The sequence below is a fragment of the Protopterus annectens genome, chromosome 15.part0, assembly GCF_019279795.1.
Source record: "Protopterus annectens isolate FY-2018-M chromosome 15.part0, PAN1.0, whole genome shotgun sequence".
NCBI classification, from domain to species: Eukaryota; Metazoa; Chordata; order Ceratodontiformes; family Protopteridae; genus Protopterus; species Protopterus annectens.
Genome location: NC_056749.1, coordinates 149,023,250 through 149,048,249, shown reverse-complemented (window position 1 = coordinate 149,048,249; position 25,000 = coordinate 149,023,250).

The window sequence follows — 25,000 nt, the reverse complement described above, 5'->3', positions numbered from 1 at the left end:
ATGTGCAAGTTGAATTTGAGTTCATCATCTACGATGACACCAAGGAGTTTAGGGTGAGCTTTAGGTTGGATAACAATGTTATTAGAGGAAGTAATAGTAAAGGTAGATTTGGGATGAGCGAGAGATCAGGGAAAAAATTATAACAGCTTGGTCTTTTTAGGGTTGAGAATGAGTAGATTCTTGGACAATTACTGTTCAGTGGATAGAAAGGCGTGCTGAGTAAGAGTGTGGAGATTGGAGATATTGTCTGAGATGGAGGTGAGAGTCGAGTCATCTGCATATTGGATGAGGGAGGATTGTTTAAAAGAAGTATAGATATCATTGGTAAAGACATTAAATAAGAGGGGACCCAGGATGTAAACTTCACACACACACATTATATATATATATATATATATATATATATATATATATATATATATATATATATATATATATATATATATATATATATAAAGAGTGAGATTTTATATATATATATATATATATATATATATATATAAAGAGAGATTTTATATATATATATATATATATATATATATATATAAATATATATATATCTATATATATATATATATATACATATATATATATATATATATATATATATATATATACACACACACACATATATATATATATATATATATATATATATATATTCAGCTATATATGGATTAAAACAATTGCACTTACTATTGAACTCTGGCCTTCTTGCCCAGACCTGATCAACCCCTCAGCCAGTGGGTCATCACTACAATTTTGCAAGTCATCATACCAGTGATGGCACTGCTGAGTGGATCAGGTTATACCTATCACGGTTGAAATGTCACCCAGCTTCTGCCGTATGTTAATTTTTTCCAAGTGCTACTATGTGTGCATGCTTGCATCTTCTCCAGGTATTACTCATGCAGAAGCTAGAGCATGAGCAGGCTTTCTTTCTTTGATCAGCCAAGAGCGCAGCCTCATGCCTTTACAGGTGCTTCTATCATCTGAAGAGCCAGAACCATAATTAGGAAAGTATGGTGAGGGCTGTATTAACCAGGGTTAGAACCAGTCCCACTTGGGTGTGACATCACCTTGACAAATCCATTTTAGTAGTAGGGTCATTAGACCAGGTATTAATAACACTGACAGGTGTGGTGTAACCACAAATGCTTTGCCCTTAAGGAAAAACAGGGTGTGACAAATACTTAGAGTACAAAACAACTAACAGTCCTAAATCAATTAGATGTCCCTATTAATATTTCTTCATAACATTTTTACATTTTTCTTTATGTCTGCGCTTAGTTTCATGCATTTAACTCTGACCTATCCTTTTTCATTTTTTTCTCTACTTTATTAATAGATATTGCAGAAAGAAATGTTAATACTAATATAAGGAATTATTTGTAGGGCTTTTATAAAATAATTACTAGTTAGGGTGTGACATGCAGACCTAGATTGCCTGGGATTAATATTCCCATGCATTTTTACCTGACAATCAGATGACTGTTTTGAATTTTACTAGCATATCTGTACATCAGCTAGTTTTGACCATGCAGTGTGTTTGCAAACAGCTTGGATTTGCAGCCGAGTTCTGTGGAGTTTATAAGTGTCCACAGTGCATCCACACCTTCTAAGAATCATTTATGTAGCATGTCACCTGTATTCACAATCAACAAAAATCCAGACTATGCTGATATACTTTGTAGCACGTTCTCATTTTATAATGATTCATAGACATACATATAAATTACCCTCATTTGCATATTAAAAATGTAAATTGGCCTGAACTCATGCCACGAGGCTGAGCTGTGCCATATTGATTCTTGAGCAACTTAGACAGATGGCAAATTACTTAGGATAACTTAGATATTCAAAAGAAACAAAGACTTTATAAAATACGTAATACTCGTTAACAGGGCAACTAACAATTCCTGGCAAGGTGTTTTAATGGTCAGTTGCAATGTATTTTGAACTATCATGTGCCAATGGTTGTTTAATTATGGGGAACTGCTTGCAATATGTTTGACATGTGCTTCTGTACATTGAAAATGTAGTTACTAAACAATACATCATTGTTATTGTCCATGCAATGATACTAGCACTGGCTCTTAAGATAGTAATGTCAGCACTCACAGTGAGCAATCACAACACCGTTCTCTCAGGTTGTGTCAGTGCTTATCTACACCTAGGCGAGCCTCACGTTCTAGGTCATGGTCACAAAGCACTGTTAGGTTACTGACAGGAGGATCACCTTCCTTCCCTAGATCACACCATTTGACTAACTCACCTTAGAGTTCTCATGGTAACCCATCCAACACATCTGTTGCACCGTCACCAGACCTATCACTAGGGGATGTGTATGATTCCTTTGATCTAGAGGTGCAGTGATTTATCTTTTCTTTAAAAGTATGTTTGTGTAGTGAAACTTGGTGTTGGGGGGGTGGGCATATATGTGAAGTTAATCCCTTTCCAACTACTACTATCACCATATTCTGAAGTTGTAATCTTGTACATTTGTGATTGAATGCAAATGTGTTGTGGGGAGAGGGAAGTCTATGTACATACGTTAAGAACATACATACCTCATCACTGCACAAATTAAGAGAGATTCCCACCTAATTAATATTTTACATGACAGTAAGAAAAAACATGTCATGTGCAGTGTAACATATTTTTTTACAGATACATTAAATACAAAATTAAATTTACATTTCTGAGTTCTTTATTGACTTGATGCCTTTCAGATTCACTGCACAGGAATCAGCACACATCAGGGAGTACTTAAGCAAACATCCAGTAATAAAAAAAATGTATGATTAGAGAGAACATCAGAAGAACAGTGACAATAGACCATGCACCACATGGCATAGCCCGCAGGTATTACTGCATAAATCACTTATACTGTACATGCCTTTTTTTAAAGGGAAACAGTAACCTGTATGTCCTGGTCCATAGTTCTGGTCTAGATTCTGCCTCTTAACCTTTGCAGCTGCATGCTCTGCATGAGCCTGCCACATAGGGCTCCTTACTACTGCCACTGGCTGGTCATCATTAGTCATAGTGTGACAGCAACGTGGAGCTGCAGTGACAGCATAGGTCACTTCACCACCAGACTGGCGCATAAACATGTTTTTCAGAATGCAGCAGGTAGTAAACATCCTACACAGAGTAGCTGAATCATACTGACTGGCACTCTCTCAATCACAATAATGGTTTGGAAAAGGGATGTGTTATACTTCTCTACTACAGCTCCAGATGGATTTATCACCTGACTTGTGAGCCGCAGAATAAATAAAACAAGACAGAGAAAGGGGAGGGAAGACAAAATAAAAAAAATGCAAAATCAATATTCAGCAATATACCTTTAACGTTAATAACTACATGCTTAAAAAAAATTTGCACTTACCAGCCAGATGACCACTGGGCATCCAATCATGCCGGAAGAGGTGGTAGAGTGAGCTTGTGTGCCAAATATGGGAATCATGTGCACTGCCAGGATAATAGGCAGAAGCATTGGTGATACACCCCCCATGCATCACACAGTACCTGGCAATTGGTGAAATGAAAGCCCTTCTTATTGTGGTATTTTCCACCCTGTGGATCAGGAGGGGACCTAATTGTGACATGGGTGCAATCTGTTGCACCAAGTACCTTAGGAAAATGTGCCATCCCATAAAAAGCATGCATAGTCTAAGCTTGGTCCTGAGGTGACACTAGGCTATAGCTATACTGATTCACGTGTGCCAAAAGTACATCCAGGAACTCCTTCTGTATCCTCAATGCAGATGCCTGTGCGATCCCCAAGGTGTTCACAGTCTGTCTCTGGCAGGTCGCCATAACAACTATAGTGACAGCTGTACATACTTTGGTTTCCACAGGAAGAGGAAGCAGCCCATGCATTCTTCAATTGCCCCATGGAGGTGAAACATGCCCACTAAGATCTTTATAATGTCTCTGTCCACTTTGAACCTATCAGGAATTTCCTGATGATCAAATTTATAATGATTAAAATCTTTTGCCTGTACTTCTACCTTCTTTGTGGGTGACAGCTGCTGGGCAAAAGTGATTTTGGCCCAGAGAAGACAAGCAACTCTGACCTAGAAATAGCAAAACTCACCACAAGCGGTAGCATTTTCACCATTTGCATCTGATACTCTTGCCGTGTCTTCCCTTTTTATACTGCCCCTGCTACAAGTGTGGGAAAGCAGGCCTGACTATGAATTGCGACTGGCTTAAAATAGCCTTAATTAGCATAAACACTTCTTATTACCATCTCACTATCTTCTCATTTTCAGACCTATATACAGGAGCACAGTGAATTGGCATAACTTACTTCTATGAATTGTGGCTTAGCTGTGCATATCTGCACCCATCCCCAATTAGGTTTAGGTTCATAGGTTCATACTAGGCTATCTGCCCGAGGGCATTTACAAGCCTAGCCCATAGTTTTGTGGCTTACGCCACCCCTTTAGTATGGGGAACTATACCCATTATTTTGCTGTGCCTCTGTTGAGCAGTGACACTGAGGTAATCCCTGGGGTATATCTGCGATCTCCCATCCATTGGTCAAGATTTCTCTTGAACAAGGCCAGCGAGGTGCTCTGCCTCACATATACTGGGATTTTATTCCACAGCATAGGGAGTCTTTGGGTGATGAATCTATCCCTCCAGCACGTCCTATTAATAGCCGTGTCGAGGTTTAAGTCTCCCACCCTTGTGGCTCTGACGGATCTAGATTTTTGAGGTGAAGCATATTCATCAAATCTGGGTTTGACATGGCCTTGTATGTTAGGCAAAGGTCACCTCTGAGCAAGCGGTGGCGACTGAATAGAGCTGGAGTTCTTTCAGTCGGGCAGCATAGGACAGATGTTTGAGACCCTTTATCCTTTTGGTGAGGAACTTTGTGGCCTCTCCAGCTGCTGCAAGTGTCGGGTCAGATACATTCGAATGGGGCATTGTACTCAATCATTGGTCTGATGAGTGATGAGTATAGGAGACTATGACCTCCCTTGATCTAGATGAGAATCCTTCATGATAAGGTGGGCAATGTAGAAGGTCTTCCTAACTACTTTAGCTACATGGGTGTCGAATGACAGACTACTATCAACCTGGGTCCCCAGGTCCCTGATAACTTCTTCTGTGCTCAGTGGATTGCCACCTATTTGGTAGCTAGGGGTAACCTTGTTTTTCCCGAAGGGTATGACTATGCATTTTTTGGCATTTAACTTTAGGCCATGGCTCTGGCACCAGTTATCCGTTTCTGTGAGACCCTTCTGAAGGATATCTGTGTCAGATGTGTTTTCTACTATGGCGCCCAGTTTGCAGTCATCTGCAAACTTTGTCAGCCATAACCCTCCTGTGTTTGCTTGTACTTCAGAAAAGTAGATGCCAAACAAGAGTGGGCCCAGGACTGAGCCCTGTGGTACACCACTTGGAACAGGCTTTGAGTCTGACATGGCGCCAGCAACTCTGACCCTGTGGGTTCTGTCACTCAGCCAGTTTGCAACCCATCTTGTGATGTATGGGTTAACATTTAAGCTGATGAGTTTTTCAATGATACCCGAGTGGGGTATTGTATCAAAGGCCTTCGCCAGATCGAGGTAGGCTATATGGACTGCCTTTCCCTCATCAATGGCTTTGGTGACTGTTTCGAAAAAGTCAACCAAGTTTAGAAGGCATGATCTGCCTTTGACAAAGCCAAACTGGGATGGATCCAAAGTCTGCAAATTCCCTATGTCTTTATTTATGAGGTCCATTATGATCCTCTCCATGGCTTTGCAGATAAGGCTTGTCAAGCTAATGGGCCGGTAATTTCCAGGGTCGGTGGAGGCACCGCCTTTGTGAAGTGGGACCACAGTTGCAGTGCGCCACTCCCTGGGTACGTATCCAGAGGTAAGACTATGATTAAACAGCTGTCCTAGCTGTGGGTTTAATTCCTTGTTGAGTTCGTGGAGCACACAGCCGGGGACACCATCAGGTCCCATGGATGCTGTGTTTTTTGCTTTGGAGAGAGCAGTTCTCACTTGGGCGTTGGAGATGTTTGGGGGCTGCAATCGCTTGGTATAAATATCTCCCTAACACATTTGCATTATTGGCCATGAATATCACCCAAAGACTCTAATCTGTTAATGAGTTGGTTCCTGAAACCAAAGGTTAAGAATTTGATTCCTTTCTCCTCCATCTGTCTGCTGTGTGACTAATGAAATCACTTAACTAGTTATTTTTACCCAAATGAGTCTGTAAAAAGGTCAATGTAGATCAGATCACAAAAACAAATTAATAATAAAATAACTGCTAAATGACACTATAATTACAGAAAACATTGTAATTCTGACAAATACCAGCTGACTTTGAGGTGGAAGCAAGCATATAAGCTAAACAAGATACATGTTTAGTTCCAGTTATTTTTCACAAACTATTCCAACTGAATAAAAAATTAAATTTACAGTTGGTATTAAAAATAAAAGTAAAGGTTTAAAATAAATTGTAGGGAAAGATAATGCCACTTATTTTACAATTATACTAGGAGAACATTTGCCCTCTCATAAGTAATGTTTAATCAAGGGGAATCGAGCATTGATTTTACCACCTGGCCATTCCGCCTTCCCCCAAACATATTATATCTATGCCATCTTTTAATTCAACTAAAGGGGAGTCCTATCATTGATTCTACTGGTTCTGGATATGGTACTGGGTTTGTACCCCTCACTTACTCATTTGCAAGGGTTTCAGAGCAGAAAACATTTTCTACAGCTAGAAACTCTAAAATGCATATGTTTAAAACACTGCAGCCTGGAAATATATTCTAGGCTCAGGTTGTACTTTGGCATCCCAGTCTGCAGAGTCTATAAGAATGACCCTATAATTATTCCAGGCATATCTCTCAAGAAGAACTAATGCCTGGTTGTAAATTACTATGTGATAGAATACAGGATGTTTTTCAGAAATGTACAATAATTCCAAACTGAGAACATCGCAGACAGCATATATGTCACATCTGCCTTTCCCCTGTCAGGTTCCTTGAATGAGAACAGGTTTACTCACTTTTTCTGTTAGAAAACTAAAAATAGGACTTTAAAAGAACTGGCGTGTTAATTAGGTATTAATCATGTATATATGTATGTATGCATATACATACATACACACACACACACATATATATATATATATATATATATATATATATAGATAGATAGATAGCGTTGTCGCCTCACAGTAAAATGCTGTCCGGTTCGATTCTCAGCTAGAGCGTCTTCTGCATGGAGACATGCGTGAATGGGCATACCCGTTGAAGGCTGTGCATCAGGGCTGGTAACTTGGCACGTAAAAATCAACTACCAATCATTAGCGGACCAGAGTTCCGCTGTGGCGACCCCTAACCGGGAAAAGCCGAAAGACGCAACAACAAATATATATATATGTGTGTGTGTGTGTGTGTGTGTGTGTGTGTGTGTGTGTGTGTGTGTGTGTGTGTGTATGTGTGGTCTAAAAATCCATTTCATTTCCCTGGCCTGATAAAAGAGGCACAAAATATTCCTAATTAAGTAGTTGAAACAGGACATAAGCAATTATAGGTGAATATTAAGCTAACTACCCTAAACAACCATTTTATGCCTAGCCAATAACCAAATCTCAGAATCAAATGTTGTACTCTGTCTATGTGGTGAAGAACTTCTCCATTATGCCAAACTCACCAATTGTTAATGGCTCTCATTACTATCCCATACCAGTTAATAATATACAAAATGTTTTATACCTGTACTTCATACATAAACAGATTAAATTCCATAGGATAGTCATGCATTCTGAGAAGAATAAAGTAGTTGATGGTATTAGAAAAGAGTCTTAATAAACTGCCTTTAAAAGTAAAGATCCACTTATTTTACTAGATGTCTATTATTTGTGATTTCTTTTTTGCTTAGAATTTTTCTCAGGCACTTTGTATATATTTAAAATAGTTTAAACATTTTCCTTTTATTGAAATTTGTATTTCTATATTCAATTTACAAAATGTTTTTATTTATACGGTTACAGTATATTTTAATTTAAATGAAATAAAAATGATTGGAGAAAAATAAAAGCAAAGACCTGCTATGGTCATTAAAACAAGTACATTTATAACTTCTGTTTAGGTATTTTGGAGTAGTTTTGTGTACTGTTATAGTTAATCATGATTTCTGATATTAGTGAGAATTGTGTTCCAAACTAATGGGGACAATCTGGAGACTGTTCTTTAGAAAATGTAACACGAAAATAAGGTTTGTTAAGTAAGAGTTTTTCTGACTATGTAGGACATATGTGGTTTGTTGTTTCTACCTTTAAAGTATTTGAAAGTGGTGATGAAGATCTTTCATGGAGAGGTTAACACATGCAAGTAAACAATGGCTCTAGGAGTAACTGGTAGCCAATTGGACATTGCTGCACTCAAGTATCAACACTCCTTTTCATATCTTCATTTAAAGAAACTTTAAATAAAGAAACAAAGAAAGGCTTTATTTTCTATTGTCTACAGAAATGCTATATTTTCTCGAGAGTTTACAGCTTTAGAAGGAAGAGTATATTGAATCTTTAAATAAGTACTTTGTAATTTGTTGTACATGATTTGTAAATTATGACCAGGAATCGTATAAGATCACATAGGTTCATAGGTTCATACTAGGCTATCTGCCCTAGGGCATTTATAAGCCTAGCCAGAGTGTGTTTGGCTTTCGCCACCCATTTTAAATAAATTTTGCTATGCCCTTTTTCAAGGTTAGTATACTGTGCATCTGTCTAACAGTGACACAGAAGTGATACCCGGGGTAAGCCTACAATCCCCCATCCACTCATCAAGATTCCTCTTGAAGAGAGTCAATGAGGGACTCTGCCTAACCTGGACTGAGATTTTATTCCAGAGTGAAGGGAGCCTCTGGGTTATGAATCTGTCCCTCCAGCATGTCCTATTTATTTCCGTGCTGAGGTTCAAGTCTCTCAAGCACGTAGCTCGATGGGATTTGGATTTTCTGAGGTGCAGCATTGTCCATTAATTCTGGGTTGGACATGGCTTTATACATCAGGCACAGATCGCCTCTGAGCAGGCGGTATGCCACTAAGTAGAGCTGGAGTTTCTTTAACCGGGCAGCATATGGCATGTGTTTGAGCCCTTTGATCCTCTTGGTGAGGTACTTTTGGGGTCTTTCCAGTTGCTGCAGGTGTCTGGTAAGGTACATCCCAAAAGGGGCATTGTACTCGATTATGGGCCTGATGAGGGATGAGTAAAGAGGCACGATGACCTCCCCTGATCTAGATGTGAATCCCTTCATGATTAGGTGGGCTATATAAAATGTTTTCTAACCACTTTGGCTACGTGGTTGTCAAATGAGAGATTGAAATCAACTTGGGTACTCAAGACCCTAATTACATCTTCTGTACTTAATGGATTACCACCTATGTGGTAATTTGTGGGCAATTTGTTTTTGCCAAAGGGGATGACTATACACTTTTTGGCATTTAGCTTGAGGCCATGGCTCTGGCACCAGTTGTCTGTTTCTATGAGGCCCTTTTGGAGGATGCTTGTGTCAGCTGGAGAGTTGATTATGGCACCTAGTTTGCAGTCATCTGCAAACTTGGTCAGCCACAGCCCTTCCGTGTTGGCCTGTACCTCCGAGAAATATATACCGAACAAGAGAGGTCCCAGGACTGAGCCTTGTGGGACGCCACTTGTAACTGGTTTGGAGTCTGACATGGTTCCAGCAATTCTAACCATGTGGGTTCTGTCTTTGAGCCAGTTTGTAACCCATCTAGTGACATAGGGGTTTATATTTAAGCTGGTGAGCTTATCTATAATGCCTGAGTGGGGTATTGTATCGAAGGCAGGTGGGCTGTGTGGACCACCTTCCCCTCGTCAATGGCCTTGGTGACTGTTTCAAAGAAATTGACCAGGTTTAAGAGGCAGGATCTGCCCTTAACAAAGCCAAACTGGGTAGGATCCAGTGTCTGTAGGTCCCCAATATCTTTATTTATGAGGTCCATGATGATCCTTTCCATAGCTTTGCAGACCAAGTTAGTCAGGCTTATGGGGCGATAGTTTCCAGGATCTGTTGAGGCTCCACCCTTGTGGAGAGTGACCACTGTTGCTGCACACCACTCCTTGAGTACATATCCTGTGGTAAGGCTGAAATTGAACAATAGTTTTATGTTTGGGTTTAGCTCTTCTTGGAGTTCATGTAGGATGCAGCCCAGGACACCGTCTGGTCCCACTGATACTGTGTTTTTTGCTTTGGAGAGGGTGGCTCTTACCTGAGCATCTGAGATGTCAGGGGGGCAGCACTCTGCTGGGATAGATATTTGCCCTTTTGGTGGGAGGGGAGAAGTTTGCACTGAACCTGTCAGCTAGGATGTTGGCAATGTCTGTGGGTTCGGTGTATTTTTTGTCATTTTGGACTAATTCTGAGCATATCTGGGAATTCCCACCCAGGTTCCTAACATAACTAAAGAAAGCCTTGTGATTATCCTTAGTGTCCTGTGCAATTTTTCTGTCAAAGCTGGCCTTAGACGATTTTATGAGTGCCCGTAGTTTTTTGCTAACACTGATCAGAGATGCCTTCCCTTTTTAGGATTTTGCTCTATCATGTAGTAGCTTCCTCCTTCTGTTGTATAGTTTGTTAATGGCTGGGGTCCACCAGACAGGACGTCTGCCTTTGGAGGATTGGGTCTTGGTTTTATTTGGGATTGCATGATCCATGCATTCCTGAAGGTGTTCATAGAATGCATTTATAAAGAATTCTGTGGTCTGGGCCGTATTTTCCACAGGCCCGGGGGCTTTGAAGGATTCCACCTCAGTTTTGAGGAGTGTAAAATTTGCTTTAGAGAAGTTTTTCACTGTGATTTTCTGGGCAGGGGGTGGGGTCGGGATGTGAATATCCAGTGAGATTAGTTTATGGTGTGATCTTACCAGTGAGGGATACACTTCTGGTCTGGAGCATAGAGTTCCCATATTGGTGATGATCAGGTCCAGTATGTTTTCCCCTCTTGTGGGAGTAGTAACAAGCTGTTCCATAGCATTTGAGTTTATAAATTCTAGGAACCTTTGAGCTAGGGTGTTGGAGCTAGAGTAATGCTCACAGTCTATGTTTGGGTAGTTGAAGTCGCCCAATATAATGGTGTTTGGAGAGACCTTCATATTTTCCAGTGTTCTCAGGAAGGCCGAGTGGGTTCCTGGGTTTGGGAGGGTGGTCTGTAGCAGGCTATAAACTGGAAGGCAGTTTTACCCACTGTTAGTTGCACATGGATAATCTCTGATGCTTTGTGCTGTGCCACCAACCTGAAAGTGTGGGCATCTTTGACGAATATTGATAATCCCCCTCCTTTTCTGGTTCGGTCCAAGTTTTGGGCCCGAAAAGCATGGTATGAGATAAACCTGGTAATGCTGGGGTGCTCTCGGGAGCCTTGAACCAGGTTTCTGTTACTGCACAGATATCAATGTTCTCCATGCTAAGGAGAGTTTCGAGTGCATGCATCTTGAGGTTTAGACTTCTGGCATTGAGTAGCATTACTCTTAGTTTCTTATCCCTTGTGATACCTATGGAGGTGGGTTTGTCTTTTGAGCCTTGCCTAAAAAAGGCACTATGGGGCTAGCAAGAGCCTTTGCCAATATCCGAAAGCCCAGGGGTGACAGGTGCAAGCTGTCCCTAGCGAAGCATCGTGGCTTGTCGAGCATGTCATCCCTGGCTGACAGGCATTGGATCCCCTTTGAATGTCACCAATACTTAAGCCAATTGTTGAAATTTATCATCTTGTCTTCATATTGTGGCATCATTCTTGGTGAGGGTAAGATGCTACTCAAGATCAGGGTCATACCGGCCTGGGCTACATGCTCAGAGAGCTCCTCTATGTCTCTTTTCATGTAGTCCAGGGAGGTACATCTCAGGTCATTCACACCAGCATGGACAATGACTGAGTCATATTTGTACTTGCCTTGGAGTGACCTGAGTGCTTGTGTTATGTGGCAGATCCTAGAGCCCGACAGGCAGCTCACCGTGACCTTCTCCTTGTTCAGTCTGGTGAGCGGGACATCAGTGTGCCTGACGATAGAGTCACCTATTACAAGTGTATTAGGTGCGTTGTTTAGCCTTAAGGGCTGTGACTGTTCGGCACACTGGCTTTGTGAGCTATGTGTTGCATTGTTTTGTTTTGGGGTAGCAGTTGCTTGGGTGCCTGCTTTGGAGGTCTCTGCTGCTTAGGCAGATTTTTATTTAGAGCCTCCAAGTATGTTTTTGTGTGTTTATGTGTTTGGTTTGCTGTCGTGGTAGGTCTATGTGAGACTGGAATTGTAGTGAGTGTGGTTTCCTTCTCCTCCTGACTGGTTAGGCCAGTACTGAGTTGAGAGAGCTTAGCCTCCAGTTTGGCTATATGGTTGCATCTCTCACATGTGTTGGAATTTGTTGGGAGGAGGAGAGGGCTGTCTGTGTACATGAGGCAGTTGTAACATTGCGTCAAGATTTCCAGATTCACCAGCTGGACCGGAGAGGAGATTGACAACTGACCTTTGGACATGCTAGAATAGTACTGGGAATTCCTTTATAATTGAAAAAAAGGCCAATTGGGGAACAAGGTACTCAAGGGGAGTTTGTGAGGGTGTAGTGCTTTTAATTTTTTAGTGCTGACTTATATAATTGCTTTAGTGAGCAAGTGCCAGGTAACTTAAATGCAAAACGACAAACAGCAACTTTCTTTCAAGTGAAACAAGGAAATAAGTACAGTAAGCAATGCAGATATCACTAGGGATCCACAGAAGTGCTGAAAAGCCATGTTAAAGGTGGAATTAGCATTTCAGGGAAATAACAAGCAAACAAGCATACAAACAAAGCTAGATTCAGCAGGCCTAGATCTATTCTATGCTACAGCAAACAAGGTGTACCAATTTCAGTACGAAACAGTTCAAATATGCAGGCACTATAAGCCTTTAACCAGAAATTCCAAGCTCAGAAGGGCAGAGTCCAGCCTCTCCTCCCACAAGAGTGCAGACCACGAACCTTCTTAATGTAAAATAACTGGCCTGAAGCCCAAGTGCTTAAACCAGAACTAATACACTTTTAGAATAACAGACACTGAGCCCTCAATCAGCAGTTCCCAAATTAGAAGGATGTAAACTACCTGTAGTTCAGGCCACAACCCTTCCTAATGTAAAACAACTGGTCTGAAGCCCAAGTGCTTAATCCAAAAGACTTAGAATGATAGCTACACTTTAATCAAGTTACTACCAAGCAGTAATAAATACAGTTGCATACTTTAAAGAATGCCTGGATTAGTGCTCAAGTTATACTAACAAAGCTGGATTCAGCACACCTGGATCTGGTCTATGCTACAGCAAACAAGGTGTACCAATTTCAGTAAGAAGCAGTTCAAATATGCAGGCACTATAAGCCTTTAACCAGAAATTCCCAGCTGAGAATGGCAGAGTCCAGCCTCTCCTCCCACAAGAGTGCAGACCACGAACCCTCTTAATGTAAAATAACTGGCCTGAAGCCCAAGTGCTTAAACCAGAATTAATACACATTTAGAATAACAAACACTGAGCCCTCAATCAGCAGTTCCCAACTTAGAAGGATGTAAGCTACCTGTCCTGCCACTACAGTGCAGACCACAGACATTTTTAATGTAAAACAACTGGTCTGAAGCCCAAGTGCTTAAACTAAAAGGCTTAGAATGAGTTACACCAAGCAGTAATAAATTCAACTGAGTACTTTTAAGATGATGCAAAAGCAAAATAAAGTAGGAAGAAACACAAATACAGTAAAAGCAGATACATTTTTTTTTTGAGTGAGCAAATGAGATGGGTCCAGGAGGAGTATCCAAGTGCAAATTTACAAGAGGGGCAGGCAGTTTCAAAGCCACCAAGATTAACACCAAGACAAAAACAGATATTGCTCAATGCAACACAAACAAATTACTTTAAATTGTGTATTATTTGATAAAAGTGCAGATAAAAATTTACTTTGTTTCACTTATGCGTTCAGTTAATGCATGCAGGTCTTAGCCGGCCAAAGCTCATAGTTTAAACAGAAAATAATTCACTGTACCACTTGTATAAGACAGAAACTGAATGTGTCTAAGTTCTCCTGGGAAAGCTCATTCTGCTAGATGAATATTCTGAGTACTAATAACCTTCTACTTGATATAACCCTAAACATCTAAAGTAATAATGCAACATTGTGTAATAAACTTTACAAACAAAGGTATTCTGTTCCTCTTAACTCACACACTGGTATGTGATTAATAAGATCATTCTGAGTCATGCAGGAAAACATACCTACCTGTCTTACATCAATGGAATTTAAAATCCACTCCCAATGACTGAGTGTTATTCTTCCTTTACATTTAAAGAGCAAATAAGCTAGTTCTGAAGAAGGAATTAGTATGCGGTACCCCGATTACACGGAAGAAGAGGAAATCTGAATCAGACTCACCAAGATTTGTTAAGATGTCACAGGAATGTCTGATCAGGTTACATAGTATATCAGTGTAGTGTCTTGTTATTTGCCATTCGACTTATTTTTAAACGCCATACATAACACTGGCTCATGATCTCTTACGCATCATTAAGATTAGATTAAAATATTTTACTGTGATGTTTTATCTGCATATCAGTATTACATTTTATATTGTGTCATGTTGTATTTATTCCAACATGCCTTATATACTTATAATGAGACACGATTTTTTGAGAAAACGAAGAATTCCTTCCTTTGTTATTTTAGAAACTATATCATGGTCTCTTTCAGCTTATAGAAATAGATATCACATACATAACTGTGTACATATGGAACAGAAATGGCTTTCTGACTGATCAAAGATATATTCTAAACATTTATTTACTTGTTTTTATATAATGCTGTCTTGTTTTTCTTTTCTTGTTTGCCCCTTATATAAGCCACAAAAAAACAAAAATAACTGTCATGTTTTGCTGCCTTCTGTTTCTGTAGCCCTTTTGGAAAGTTGGTAGCTTAAATGGGGTACAGAAATAGATTAAATAAATGATTCATTTGAAATCTGCAGAACAGCTCAGTGTATCAATATGGAAACTGCAGCTCTGTTAACAGACTAAGAAATAATTCTTTTAATCAAAGTAGCAGTAGGCGATACATGGAGTATGGATCTGACCACATGTGATATCAAACATCATAAAGTTGTACTACAGCTCAGCATGTGGTCATCAAAAAGTGGCAGTTTTAAAATCATTTCACTCCTATTAATAATCCTGCATTGCTTTCTCAGCAGAGATGAGTCATCACCTATCTGGATAAAAAAAAAATACACATATACCCTGATAACAGTGGTGTTCTGCATGTGAAGTCCAGCAAACAGATTATGCAACATATGTAATGTCTAACTTATTTCAAATTTAATCAGAATAAGCCACCATCAAAAGCGAGTGGGATTAGAAATGATGTGCCATTGTTATATACCCTGTTGATTCTTGACTATAAATTAAAATGTACGTTTATGAACTTTCATGAAAGGTTAAATTTGGAAAGATAGTTGCTTTGTTTAAATCAGAATAAAGTGGCGAGATTCAGTAGCTGATTCTCATTTTTAAGTTCCACGTGGCTTTCAGAATTAAACTTAATTTGAGTCCTGTTATAAAACTGCCATCTAAAGGTAAACAGTTCTTACTGAAATTAACCTCAGAGATTAAGTTATATAACCGGATGTCATGTAAATAAATTCAAATGTATGCATACTTACTTACAATGAACAAAAACATGTTTCTTTGTTTTGAATTGTTCTAAGCATGGCAGAATGAAAAAAGGCTAAAAAGATCAGAACAGGGTGCAAACTAACGTGGCGTTAATGCCAAGGTTCATGTGTAATTAAAATAATTTAGAGATGCAATCAACTATTAAAATAATAACATTCATCCATTCATACTATTCATTTTCCACAATTTTCTTGCAAAAGCTGTATGACCAAAGCTGTCTATGTTGTAGTAATACATGATTCTATATGAGAGACACTGAATGTATTTCATTATGAACATTAATTCCTAAGCAAAAATCTGGATTTAATTAACACATACACAGCCATATGAACTGCCAAATGAATAAGTGATCAGGGACATTATAGATTATACTTCAATTTATTTCTTTTAGATTTACTTACAGTGTTGCATATTTTTCTTTTATAGGTTCATAGGTAGGTACTAGGCTATTGGCCTGAGGGCCTACATAAGCCTAGCCAACAAGGTTCCCTGGCTTACGCCACCCAAGAAAGTTATTTTCCTGTGTCACTGTCAAGCAGAGACACAGAAGTGATCCCCGGGGTGTATTTCCTATTTCCCATCCACTCATCAGGATTTTTTTTGAACAGTGCTAATGAAGAACTTTGCTTGACATAGATGGGTAGCCTGTTCCAGAGTATGGTAAGTCTCTGGGACAGGAATCTATCCCTCCAGCATGTCCTGTTTATTGTGGTGACAAGGTTTAGGTTCCTAGACCATGTAGCTTGGAGGGATTGGGATTTCTTTAGGTGTAGCATGTCCAACACCTCTGGATTTGACATAGCTTTATATGTTAGGCAGAGATCACCTTGGAGTATGCGATATACTACAGAGTAAAACTGGAGTTTTTTGAGACGGTCAGTGTAAGGCATCTGTTTGAGGCCAGTAATCCTCTTTGTGAGGTACCTCTGTGGCCTTTCCAGCTGCTGCAGATGTCTTGTGAGTTACATTCCAAAAGGGGCGCTGCACTATAATGGGTCTAATGAGTGTCGAGTAGAGGGGAACAATGACCTCTTTTTTCCTGGATGAGAGCCCTTTTATGATGAGGTGTGTCAAGTAGAAGGACTTCCTGACTACTGTGATGATGTGACTATCAAAGGACAGACTACTGTCCACCTGGGTCCCAAGGTCTCATCACACATTCGGTGTTAAGTAAACTGCTGTCTATGTGGTAGTTCATGGGTACAGAGTTTTTACCAAAGGGGATGACAATGCACTTTTTGGCAGTGAGCTTGAGGCCATGACTTTGACACCAGGCATCTGTCTCAGTGAGGCCCTTCTGTAGGATTTCCACATCATTTGGGAACTCAACTATGGTTCCTAGTTTGCAGTCATCCGCGAACGTCGTTAGCCAGAGGCCTTGCTTTTTGTTTGAGCCATTACTCACATTGCTGTAGATTTATTCATGGTAGGAGTTATACTGCATCAATTTTTTTACATGCAGGTAAGTCTTATGTTTTTCCTGTCAGAACCCTTTTATGTTGTTAGAGAAAACAGGACCCCAGATAAACTGTTTCAGTCCTATACTAGTCGCAGACACGATTTCAGATTTATAACATCCTGAAAGACTGTTTGACACTGACATTTATCTTGCATGGGTAACAGATAGACACTCTAATCAATTAACTTACTCACATAAATTTAATAAAAATGCAGTGATACCTGCTTACAAATAAAGCAAAAGTAAAATGCTAGCAATCACTTTTCCTGAACAAAATAAGCATGGCTGTGAATAACAAACTAATAGTTAGTCAAACCATAAAAACAGAGTTTACCAACTAAGATATTGATAGACTGTTTGACAACTCTGATTAGTAAATAGATGAAAAGAAAAAAATAGATAAAATATTAGATATATCAGAAATAAAACAGATTTATCAAATGAGATAAAAATCGTAATACGACATTTAAGTAAATTGAAAAAGTTGCATTTATGTCTTAGTGATGCATCTTATTCTCTGACTTTCAGAGACTTATTGCAAGAAAAACAATAAAAAACAGCATGGCTTATTACACGGACTATCAACTGATTGATCAGTCTAGAAGATGAGATGATCACAATTTAATTGAGTGGCAAATCTATAGCACAGCAGCACTATTTTTACACTCTTGCTGTGGATGATTTTAGCTTATGAAAGTCTATATTTAATTATGTTTGCTCCATGGGATCCACTAATAAAAGTAAAGTAATCAGAGATATTATCAATCAATGCAGGTCAACTATGATGTTTCTCTTTCTCTGGAGTAGCTAGAACTTGTTATGGTAATGTTTGGCAAAATGAAACAACAAAGTACAGATGTATGTCTTTATTTCCAATCTGTATAAAACTAGAATGAATCAGATCCTGTAATTCCACTCTTTGTCTGTAACTCTTCACATTTTAGATGCACAATAACAATGTTACTTTCCAAAAGTCTCACATTTAGCTATATTAATGGTCTTTATCGATGTGGTATACATTCCTCTTGGGCTAACGGACTGGATTTTGTAAAAGTTCTGTGGCTATACCAGGACATATGATGGTCAGTCAGTTATCACCATGGACATTACCTACAATACTTACTGCTAATAATCACTTGCATACAATGCTACATCACAATTTACATAAACTAATATCAGGCTAACCTTTAATTGAAAAAATGTTAACATTGCTCAAAAAAAAAAAAAAAATCAAATGGAAAGTAAAAAACAGTTTCTCTTGCTGATCCCCCGTTTACTATGCTGGTAGACGTTCATGAACACTCATGCACACACCTGCATACTTTTACATATTACTGGTTTTCTTCATCCACATCATGTTTTTTTTTTTTTTTTTTTTTTTTTTTGCAAAGCACTGACATTTTCTTCTGAAAGGTAATTATTTAGTTTTTATGCAAACTAACACATATGGGTAGATATTTACTACATGATATTATTAGACAGATGCATTTTTATATATTTATATTTATAGTGTTCTAGTTAGATTATGTTTATGGTTAGATAGCTATGTGCTTTTTCTGGGTCCATGTTACATGGAAGAAAAGCCACATAAATGAAGACCAGTTCGCCAAGACGAGATCACCGACAATGGAATAACAGCAGGGAACCTATTTCTGTCTCTGTAAAACACCAAAACACAATTACAAATACCTGTATAGCAGTGGGGCAAGGCACCCCCCCATGTGGGGGGTTGTGCCCCCACACCCCCCCTTCTTAAATATTCTAACTCTGAGATCGCAGAACATCGTCTCGTCTAACTTGTCTTTGTTTATGTGACTTTTCGTCCATGTAATATGGACCTGTTTTTGTTTTTTCTTGATTTTAGTTCTTGTTACACACCTGATGAATGCTTCATTGCATTAGGTAGCCAAAAGCGATTTTACTTAAGTCTTTTTGTGTGTATGCTATGCTTTTCTTAATAACTGATTTTGGAATGTGGGTTGCAAATAGATAGATAGCATTTTCCTTAACTAGGATTTAGTTGATCTAATCAGTAGTAGTGTGTGGGGATTGGTACTTGTTCTAAAATGCACTTTTACGGCCCTGTTTATACTCTTCGCCTTGAATAGGCTGGTTTAAAATTAAACAGTACGTACATTTTCCATGCCTACTTTTAAGTATATAGCAGCTGATATGTTTAACATTGCTAAAATATTTCAATTTTTTTTTTTACTGAAGATCGCGTATCCGTGACAAATAAAGGCTTGTAGGTTTGCAAAACTACCTGGGTTTCATGATTTTTGGAAATGATTGTGACTGACCTCATCAATGAAGTTTTAAGACCGGTAGTTTCTTTGTTTTTTACTTATCAAGACAAAATAATATGTACACAAACATACAGTCACACCTACATGCGCACACATCTATCCCCCTCCTAACTCTTGTTCTTACTCTAACCCAAAACAGTTGTGCACACCCTCATCTTGAACCCAACACACATGAATCCCCTTCCCTAGCCCTTTTTCTAACCTTAACCCTCAAGCCCTCATGCATGTGCATACAAACTGGATTCTGCTAAGGTACAGTCACCCAGATATCATTCTGTATGTTGCTCCCTGCTTTACATCCTACGGCTTTTAAAATCAGTGATAAACAATATTTAGTATGGCCATATGAATGTATTACTGGTTGTCCTTAAAATAGTTTTTACTATCATACATCTTCAAAGTATGATTCAGGAGGTAACTGTTACTGCAATAAAGCAGAATGCAAATGTTCAGTTGTGATCAGATTGCAGTGATACTGTCAGGTTTTCTAGATTGAAGCCACATGCATATGTTTTTTTTTCTTTCTTTACCACACAGCAAAACATGTTTGTGATTCATTCAGCTAATTGACAGCTATCTTGGAACAGATGAACAACTTAAACGGTCAACCTGATGCCTTTATAACAGTGCATTTGAATTAAAGCATTTTTGACCATGTATGTAGTAGTACCACAAATCTGTTTGAACAATATAATATACTAATGATTACAATTATGTCCAAAATTGCAGTTGTAGCATCAGAAATTACAATACAGCTAAGAGATTTGATCTCTGGCATTAATTGATATAATGTAGTAATCTACTCAATTTAAATTCTATCCAACAATGTACAATCAAACACACCTTATCCATGGTTACTTGCCAAATAAAAGCGACCAAAGGCTAAGTCAAATGTGTCCCTACTATTCAGAGACAGAAAAAGATTAAAATGGAATACATTTCTCCTAGTTAACAGGCACAGAGACTTTCACATGTCTACCAAGTTTATGCTTCAGTTGCCCCTGTAAGTGCGCGCACACATACACACACACACACACATACATGCATACAGACATATATACATATACACACACAGACATGCTCACACAAAAACATGGTCACACTGATTTAGAGATTTAGATTAGTCTGAACTCCTTTTCATTAATATGGGATCAGATCTCATGCAAGTGGTTGATTATGTTGATCATTTTGTGGACTTCCATAGTTCATGTCTGCTTCTACTGAATTATCCACATCTCTAACTTTGATATATCACCTGCTGGATAGGAACCATGGCTAAAGTCAGTTACATACATCCATCTAGCAAGAACAGGTTAGTGTTAAATCTGAGGATACTTAAAATAGTTCCATGATGCAGCACAGTTGAAAAAGCACAATATTTAAAGAACATAACTGATTACCTCCCTAATACCAATGAAATTTGTTTCCCTTTCACATATAATCTACATTAAAGTAAAGCACAGCATTTTCTAAAGGGGTTGTGACTGAATAATGAATAAATCATTCACCTACACATTACTTCATTTCTAGGTAACCCTAGTGAAACCATTTGCTTAGGATTGTCCCCTCCTCCTTCACTATGCCCACAGCCAACATTTCCGACCTCATCATCATCAGTGTTATAATTTTTTGTAATATTTATCCTAAATCCAGGCTTAAACAAGCATTCTACATCAAATATTTGGTGCTCACTGCTACGGTAAATGTTAGATGCCAAGCTCAATGTCCCGATTTTGATCCAGTTTCTTCAGCTAATCATTGTAGACAATAAAGATCCTGAATAAAACATTATGATGTCATAACTAGTGATATTTTACCTGAGGATCATGCTTTTTAGGTAATAAAACCAGGAGGTAGAACTTGTTGGTAGAGCCACTAAATTGATTCCTTGCCTTCTCAGGGAAGATTCTTGCAGTGTCCTAGTCTCTGAACCAAATTAGCTGGAATGTGAAATATTTTTCTGCAAAGTCTTAATTATATTAGTTGAATGTTGTAATATTTTAATGTGGAAAGGGTACCCTTAATAACATCAATGTTAAAGATGTTTTCATTCCATAAATAAATTATAAATGTGCATGTACAAGGCAAAATCTAACAGTTAGTGTATTGCATGTGTTTGTCATGAAACTGCATGGTATACATGCAGACTCATGAACTTTCTGAACATTATGATGCCATTCCATGTGCTTATGTATGAAAACAATGCTTAGGTATCAAGCTGCATTGGATTACATACTTAGAATTTTAGAAATAGTGTCTTTTTCAGTGATAGCTTACTTCTGGAGCATTTTGAACAAGTGTAATTCAGCCTCGTAGATAATCTAAGGTACACTGCCATTTCAACAGTCTTATTTTATACTCTTTAATATTTTAAAACTTACCTAAATAACATAACACAACTGCATATTGCTCCTAAAAATCCTAAAATTATCATACAGGGTTTCTACCATATTAATAAATATAGCGTATTATTTTTTAAGCATTCATCCAGTGTATTTTACATTTCGCCTCCCACCAGCACCATTGGCCTATTGTCCACTTCTCTGGAAATTCACTGCAAACTACACAAATGCAGATCATGAATTCAAAGACCACATCACTTAAAGCCTGTTATCTGAAACAAAAAAATGAGAAACACTAACAATAGACAACTGCCAAAGTGATAACCTCAAAGTGAATTCAGGAACACATATAAATTATAAAATATGTACAAGGCAAAGAATATAACACATTCCAACCAGAAGTCTTAGAGTGGGGTTATGCCCATGTGAACTCCCCATATGTCTACCTTATCCTTGGCACCACTATTTCATATCTATATATATATATATATATATATATATATATATATATATATATATATATATATATCTAAAGAGAGAGAGAGATAGGTTTACTATTGTTTGAGTGAATGACATTCTATCGGCTGCAATGTTCCGAAAATCAGAATGTCGAATGCACAAACAGTTTTGCACCAGATAGTCGACTCCACTTATGTGAATGCACAAATGCATTCGCATAAGTGTAAATCAATTATCTGGATGAAGATCGCGGTACAGTGGGGAGTGGAAATTCATCCACATCCCCACTGTAGTGTGATCTCGGAGTTAGAATATATAAGTAGGGAGGGTGTGGGGGGCACAGCTCCTATCATCTACCTATTACATCAGCTCCTATAAGGCTATCACGTGGTGGTTTTGACAACAGTGTCGAGTCAAAATGTGTCGAGGATTTGGTTCGACATTGTCAAAGTTAGTTTTTTTACTTTCGGTATTACCATTCGTTTATTTGATCAGAAAATGTTTTTCTGTTCTAATAAAGAATAGTAAACCATATATATATATATATATATATATATATATATATATATATATATCTATATATATATGTATATACCCCACACTCCACAACATCCAGCACCAACCAGAATACTAACACCCAGAATGAGTATAAAAAACATATTCAGCTAAAAAACGCCATTCAGAAACAAGGCATGTTAGCATCCAAATTAAGTCTGACTCACAATGATACATACACAATACACAAACCTAGGTTTCGCCCCCTGGCATCAACAATGTGTATTGCAAACAGGGAACAGTGACATATTTATACCCCATTTCATTAGTCATTAATTTAAAGACATTATATACCTTAACTAAATCATTAAGTTATTTTTAAAAACAAAAGTCCCCAAACCACGTTACACTGTAAAATGTAAGTACCATAACTCAAATTGCTGCCTAGATACATTGTTATTTTATCTGCCTCCAAGACACACACATGCTATGCCATGGATGACCTTACTAATGGTCATTTAGACCTGGTTTAAATAATGCTCCTAAATACACAATCCATTTCCTTTCTATTCTATGTTTGCTGACCAACGATAAATTTTCCCCTACTACCTGATCAATACCCAGAAAGATAAAGTGTGCTCCTGCATGCATTTGTGTGTGTTTGTACAGTACACTCCGTACTCTTTTACAATTGATATTGCTTATATGTAATGCTATTCTCTGTCTAAAAGACAAAGAGGTCTGCCCCACATAGAAAGCCCCACATTGGCACACCACCATATAAACCACCCATTCACTACTAAATGTGATCAAGTGTCTAATATCATATACCTTGGGTGTATTAATAGACGTAAATGACTTGGTTTTAGAGACAACCTTACAGTGGACATAATGTCCACAATATGTATTGCCCATTATTTTGCTGGCTTGCTTGTTTCTAATGTTTTTATGACTCTTCTTAAAATTAGCTAAACTTTCACCTATGGTCTTCCCTCTCCTATACCCAAAGGAACACCATGAGTCTATTAATGTATCCAAAAACCTATCGGTCTTCAATATGTGCCAATGTCATTGTATTATGTCTTTTATTTTGAAACTATTACTTCCAAACTTAGTCAACCCGATGACTTGGTTCCCTTCAACTTGTGGCTGTTCGACCCCCTCTAATAGTTGTACTCTAGTAGTAGAATCCACCATACATAGGGTTCTTTCAACTTCTCTAGCTTTATAGTCCCTTGCCAAAAACCTAGACCTCATCTGTTCGGCCTGTGCCTGAAAATTGTCCAGTTGACTGCATATGCGCTTAATTCTTTTCAATTGAGCTTGGGGGATATTATTGATTATATGCTGTGGATGGTTGCTATCTGCCCTCAACAATTGAATTCTTGGTAAATGGCTTCCTGTATAAGCTAGTGTGTACCACACCATCATTAGCCTTGGTGACCATAATATCTAGAAATTCAATTATTTTCCCTTCCAATTTGCCACTAAACAAAATACCATATTGATTTTCATTCAAAAGGTTAAACTGTTGCCACCTATCCACAGTACCCTGCCATATTACTCAGCAGTCATCCAGATACCTTCTCCACATCAGTAATTTTGATGTAAATTCCTTCTGTTGATAAATCATTTGTACCTCCATAAACAGGTCCGCATATATGGGAGCAAAGGTTGTTCCCATAGCGGTGCCCTTAATCTACAGGTACCATTCCGACCCATATCTAAAGAAATTATGTTCTAACACCAAGCCCAAAAGTTTTAGTAAAAATTCCTGTTCTTCATTTTGATAATAATCCAAACCATGAAACCAGTATTGTACTGCGGCTATTCCTCACTGGTGAGGAATACTTATGTATAAAGCCTGTACATCTAATGTGCCCATAAAGGCATGAGTAGGAATATAAAGATCGTCCATTAACTGTAAAAACGGGTTTGTATCCTTAATCCTAACCTACACATAAGTTAATAACGGTTTCCGTTTTGATTCCAGGTATACTGATAGGGGTTCTATCAAGGACCCTCTACCAGCTAAAATGGGTCTTCCTGGTATGGGGGAAATAGACTTATGGATCTTAGGAACTAAGTAAAAATATTGTGGAGAAGGATCATCTACTGTCAGTTGTTGTAATTCTTTCATAATAATACCCGCCTCTCTAGCTCTTTCCAAAAATTGGTCAATTTCTTGTTTAAATCCCACTATCGGATCTAT